Raw genomic sequence first — 6,538 nt, 5'->3', positions numbered from 1 at the left:
CTGTGGTCGATTTTCTGTGCTTATGCCAGTGCTTTCCAAAATTTTTTTTGAACGCCACCACACTATGTATATGTATGACCAAAATAAGTCAACACCTCCAACCATAGTTTTGTGATTATTTGATACCTCATTGTTTTCATTCGTTATCTTTAATGTGATCGTAATTGTAACGATACGCAACTTCCTTTGTTTCTGGCCAGAACATATATATATATATATATAAAACAAGGGATGGGGAATCCTGGTACATCAGTTATTAACTTTCAAAAAGAAAGAATTTGTGCAGAGCTCGCCAGCCACCAAATATGTAACATGTAAATAATAACTGTCGTAATAATAGTAACTTTTAATTATATAATTTACATATTATATAATTTATAATATATATTATATTTCAATCAATCAATTACATAAATGTGTACAGTGAAAGGAAAAAGAGTGAAACTGTGCTGATTTGAGTCAAAATTTGGAAAGATTCTGTTGGCTTTATCTCATTGCAAATTAATGCTGCGCCTTTTAACTAGATTATAATTAATTGTACACCAACATGACTTAGTGATGGACAAAACTGAGAGTTCATAATCGATTATAGCAAATCATTCGATTATTTCGATTATACAGTATTCATCTCATTCAAATGATTTATTCGAGAAATCATTCGAATGATTCATTTGACAAATCATCTGATTATTTCGATTATACTCATATCATTCAAACGAATCGTTTGATGTATCGTTCGATTATGGAAAATCACCCAATCATTTGCTCTCGTGGGTAGCACAGCATAGAATCACCATCCTTTCTACACTGGGTAGAAAAGACCTGGGTTCGAGTCCCGTCGATGACGAGAGGAATTTTTATAGGCCTTTTTTCACAACGTGGCTAAGTTAGTCAATCTCAGGCGAGGTTAGCAGGGTTTTTCTCCCGGAAACTTGGGTTTTTCTTCCAGCAGACAGAAAATCGACCACAGAACACACGCAATTTACAGACAATATATACGGAGCAATATGGCCTTAGTCGCTAATGCTCTTAAAACCCAATAAAAACAAAAACAAACAAACAAATCCAATTACATGTACTTCGATTATACTCATCTCATTTGACAAATTGTTCGATTAGGGAAAATAATTCGAATGATATAATCGGATAATTAGTAGTTAGCAACTATTAATCATTCGATGACGGACTCCAGCGGTCAGGAGCGGGAGTACACGCTCTTTGAGCAAATTGAAGTTCAAGCCCCTGACTACTAAATACGGTCCACCTGCCAACTCGCAGTGGACCAGCGTGGCAGATTATGATTCATTTTCCTCAACATGAATTGTTGAAGAGGCATCTATCGTGCAATGGATTGATAGTTGCAGTTCACCTGCTTACCTTTAATCATTCGATTATTCCCACCACGGACGTTACCATTATTATTATTAGCCATATGTTGCAAAGAAGCCTGAGGCTTATATTGCACCAGCCAAAAAAAAAAAAAAAAAAAAAATCTGAATTACCCTGAGAGAGAGAGAGAGAAGTAGAAAGGAATCACCAAGAAAGAGAAGAATGATGTTATTGATATCCAGCTCAGGACCCTGGGTGTGCCAAGCCCATGCTCACCAGATGTGAGCCCCTGGGGTTATGTCTGGAATACATTTGTTTATTCATTTTATTATTTAAATGTTTATTTAATTATTTTCTTTATTAATTTTAGTATTTATTTGATTATATTTTATTTGCTTATTTATTTGTTTTCTTTTATTTTTAGTACTGTATTTATATCATTCATCTACGTGATGTTAAGGATTTTATTTTTTAATGCTACGAAATAAAAACAAACAGAGTGCGTACACAATCACACGTGCGCGATTCAGTCCTGGAAAACATTCACGTGTATTGATACATTACTTAAATAATCGTAGTCCTTATCTCACACGTCTGGTTTGAAAAGAGTGTAAGCTATATCCCCATCATGCAGCAATATTTACATTGGCTCACCATGATTTTCCACTTAAAACTCGAGCGTCGGGAATTATTTTCTTCCCCTTCCCTTACATTCCAACACACGGTAAAGCAATTAAGCCATTACGCCTCAGTGAACGACGCTAGCGCATCTGGCGGCAGCAACCGTCTTTATTGATTTGCGCGTGCGGAGTGCCTCGTGTATTTCCGGGTTTCAGTAGCTTGCTAACGGTTCGTCTGATACCTGAGTGGGAACGGCGCTGGTTACCATGACGTCTGTGCCCAGGCCAACCGGAGCGGTTGCAGATATCAGAGGATAGCTTTCAAAAACGTAGTCTTCCGTTTATAGGGCCTTATTTCTATTCGTCCGTAAGTTAAGGGGTATTTCGGGGATATTTCACAGGCAGCTGACCACTCTCCCAAGGTAAGGCTTATGTGGTGATAATAATAATAATTTTATTCATTTTTTCTTTTCGAATGCCTGTACGTCAGAAATTACTTTACATTGCAAAGCTATTTGACCAATTTGAAGATCATTGAACATGGTATCAACCACGCCCTCTAACAGATAATCAAATTTGCAAAATCTCAATTTTTTTTAATTCAAACAATAATTGCTGAAATAAAAATCCGCCAGGTGCATTGCCATCTTCGTAGTCTACTCATTTCAGTATGTCAGTTTGGTGGGTAAATTAAAGAGAAATGTTTTTAGGATAGCATATTTGAAATTAAATTTAATTTAGCAGATAGCAGAGGATACCTTTCGAAAACAGTATTCCGTTTTGAGGGACTTATTTCTATTCGTCCGTAAGTTAAGAGATATTTCGGGGAAATTTCACAGGCATCTGACCACTCTCCCAAGATAAAGCTTATGTGATGATAATAATATTTTTATTATTTATTTTTTTTTTCGAATTTGACCAATTTAAAGATCATCTGGTGAGTATGGGCTTGGCAAACCCAGGGTCCTGAGCTGGATATAATCATTCTTCTCTTGGTGATTCCTTTCTACTTCTGACACACTATCTCTCTCAGGGTAATTTGGGGATTTTTTTTTTTTTTGGCTGGTGCAGCATAAGCCTCAGGCTTCCTTGCACCATATAGCTAATAATAATAATAATACAGTAATTATCGAACACGGTACCAACCACGCCCTCTAACAGATCATCAAATTTGCAAAAAAACTCCATTTTTTTTTTAAATTCAAACAATTAATAATTGCTGAAATAAAAATCCGCCAGGTGTGTTGCCATCTTCGTAGTCACTATTGTACTCATTTCAGTATGTCAGTTCGGTGAGTAAATTTAAGAGAAATATTTTTAGGATAGCATATTTGAAATAAAATTGAATTCAGCAAATGTTGGATGGCTATGGTGGAATAATATTTCCTGTTCTTACGTTATTTTGGTAAATGCTTTTAAAGTTATTTAAAAAAAAAATAAAGGAATGCATTAGTGAACGCTTATTCATAACCAAACGACGAAATAATTGAATTTTTTTTTAAATTCATATGTCGAATAATACGTATATTTTAATCAGTGAAGGTTTAAAATACTGTACAAGAAATAATTATGAAAATTCACAAAGTGTAAAGTGATTTCTTCTTGACCTAAAATTCGAAAGTTAATGAATAGTTACTTTCTTCATTTAAAATTGCCTGAAATATGTACACAGTGAACGACCGAATTTAACTGGAAAATTCGGATTTGGCTGAATCGTGTGCATCAAAGAATTAAACAGAAGGGCACTACGTGTGCACAAATAAATTTAATGCATTAAAATTTGTTTATAATGTAGCGTGCACTGTATTAATTGTAAGTTCAATTACCTGCTGTGTTCATTAAAATGTGATACAAATATTTTTAAACACTGCAAAGGTAAAATATAGTGGTAGCCACCGAAACTGAGGGGTGGTAGTAATCAACTTTACGAATTTAAATACAAGAACTTTTTGTTTATGTATGGCAGCCATAAATACTACTTAACAGACATTTTTCGTAATGAATAATATTTGTTTTGAATTGTTTCGGTACGTGAATTGTGAGTAGCTCTCTAAAAGGTCTTCGTGAAAATTTTGTAATAATAGTGAATTCATAGTGGTTAATGGTGATCCTTAGTAATGTTTTGAAGTTTATACGAAAAATTTTGGATTCCATCATAGTCCGATGAAATTCAAAACTAACAATAGTAATGAAAGTTTTTAGATTAAAATAACATATTGCTTGGCTTAAGTAGCTGAACGCGTAGCTGCAAGATTGAGTAACTCATTCATGAGTCCTGTACGTTAAAAAAAAAAAAAAGTGCGCATCTTGTGCAACCTTGAGCTTATTCGGTAATTGAGACTGTGTGATTCATCAGACAGTGCAGGTGTTTTATTCCTAGCCGCAAGTTTTGCGTTTTAGTATGAGCTGTCAGCGCCTAACGAGGTTGTTAGCTCAGAATTCAGTATAAAAACTTATTGAAGGAATTCAGTGTGCTTGCTACCAGACTCAACCAGGATATTCCCAAGTAAACTGTGCCGGTCCGATTTGTATAGTCAATGAAATTAAAAGCTTTTGTTTGTGTCAGGGAAGGCCACGTATTCGGAATGTAGATGGTGGTTAAATTCAGTGTCTCATGTGAATGACATTTTAAAAATGGGTGATGGCATTACAGTAAAAAGGGTGGTGCATTGCCATGATTTTTTATTTTTTGGTGTGAAAAGAGGTGATTTGTGGGGGGGACAGTATATGAGGTGGGAAAAACTAATCCTAACACTGTACTTAGATTAAGTGTTCGGACTGTTTTGAAAGTACATTTGACGCCAGTTATCCACGATGTTTACCTGTGGGGCTGGATTAACTGTGACCCAGATTTAAAAATAAATAATAACAGAGCGTACTAAAGACTCCAACATTTTTTTTTAAATTTTTATTTTAGAATGTGATTGTGTTCATTTGTTTACAAATGAACACAATCTTATAGTCTTATTTTCTATTTATGTGAAATACATACTGTGACAATCCTAAAAAAAACATCATTTAGATTAACCACGTTTTTCACTTATCCGGGTTCTTACATCCCACAATTACCACGGATAATCGGTGTCCTATTGTATTTTTAAACTCTAATGAAACTTGGAGCCAGCGAAATTTACTTTATGGCGCTTACCCATGGATCTTTGCCGACAAGGAAAACCAAACAGTGGCATGGCGTAACTTAATTTCCCGATTTTTCCTCCATTATGGCTGGTTTTAAATCTGGATTAGATCATCCAATCACTGGACAACCAGTGGGCAAAGCTAGGCCAGTTCTTTACTCCTTGTCGCGGGAATCGAACACGTGATCTTTCCTGTTCACTAATGAAAGATCCATGGGTAAGCACCATAAAGTAAATTTCAAATTGCAACCTGTTTCGCTCCCCCGTGCTTAATCTGAAATTCTTCCGTAGCCGAGTGGTCAAGTACGTGGGTACAGTAGTACACCCGTTTGAGTTGGCCGTGGTTCGAACTTGCGTGACTGTCAATTACGCTGATGTTTATGAATTCTACAATTTTATAAACTCTGAGCCTTTGCCGACGTGACAGAACAAGAACAGAATATTTATTAAACTTTCGTCGGGGACACCAATTTCGGACCCACTGATCGTTTGTCCTCCTCCAACCGGATTATTTACAATGCACACCCTATTGCTGTAAACCAGGGATGTGCTCGCAGATGTAGAAATAAAAGAATGTTAATAATAATTAAGTGCTCCTACGTTCATTCCATTCATGTATTTGTAACATCTCTTATCTGTACATCGGATTTACCTCTTGCAGGGATTAGTTAATTCGTGGATTCACCTTCTGGATTCACACGTGCAGTGGTCAGTTAATTCGTATGCATGTGAATACGGGGCAGTACTTGGAACTACTTTCGGAACTAAGCAAGCGTAGTTTCTCTTAGTATTTTATCTTCGAGGCAGTAGTGGGAATCGAGCACGTGATCTTTCCTGTTCACTAAACCGACTAGAACACCAGATAACATACCAACCTGGATGAGTTGGTAGTTGATTGGTGGAAGTAAATATGGCATGAGGAATAAGTATGGAGAAGAGCTCGCCTCACCTTAACCTAATGAAAGATTATTATGCCAGTCACTGAGAATCCCGTGTTTCGTGTACCTGTTGCCTAGTGTGGCAAAGAGTCGCATGACTGACCAGAATGGCTTTCTGCTTCATCACTATTCATAAAACTATTTACGAGCTGCAGCAATAGGCACCGGGAACGAGTGAGGCTGAACGTGAGATAGAACAATTGGCCTTTCATTTCTTGTGGAGAGGGGGAGACAGTCTCTTGGAAGCGGCCATAATCCAATAGTTAAATACGAAGACAATTAATTTCGCAAGTGTTGAAATCAGGAATTGGATTCAGTACAGTGGAAGCAGTGGTCCAATTGAAGCTAAATTTCCGGGAGTGGAAGAAGAGTATGTGGGACAGGTAAAGAAAGTTATTTCATGGATTAGTGTATGGATGTGAAAGTTGGGCAGAGTAAATTTTTATTCATTATATTATACATGTCAAATGTTAATATTAAATGCAAAATTAGTTGGTTTTCTACTTACCATTCG

The 6,538-nt window shown here is 36.3% G+C and overlaps 1 protein-coding gene across 1 annotated transcript in view; it reads left to right on the top strand.

Annotated features, from left to right (window-relative positions):
* The first annotated feature begins 2,190 nt into the window (after nt 1-2,190).
* Nucleotides 2,191-6,538, top strand: part of LOC150091800 (guanine nucleotide exchange factor DBS-like) — a 307,604-nt gene continuing 303,256 nt past the window's right edge. Inside the window, exon 1 of the mRNA XM_090385772.1 lies at nt 2,191-2,371. The gene's annotated coding sequence lies outside the window, so the exon portion shown is untranslated. The remainder of the gene's footprint in view (nt 2,372-6,538) is intronic.

This window comes from Mastigoproctus giganteus, chromosome 1 (assembly GCF_048544385.1).
Source record: "Mastigoproctus giganteus isolate SK-2022 chromosome 1, ASM4854438v1, whole genome shotgun sequence".
NCBI lineage: Eukaryota > Metazoa > Arthropoda > Arachnida > Uropygi > Thelyphonidae > Mastigoproctus > Mastigoproctus giganteus.
The sequence above is the reverse complement of the archived record's forward strand: the minus strand, read 5'-3'. Positions and strand labels throughout refer to the sequence as shown.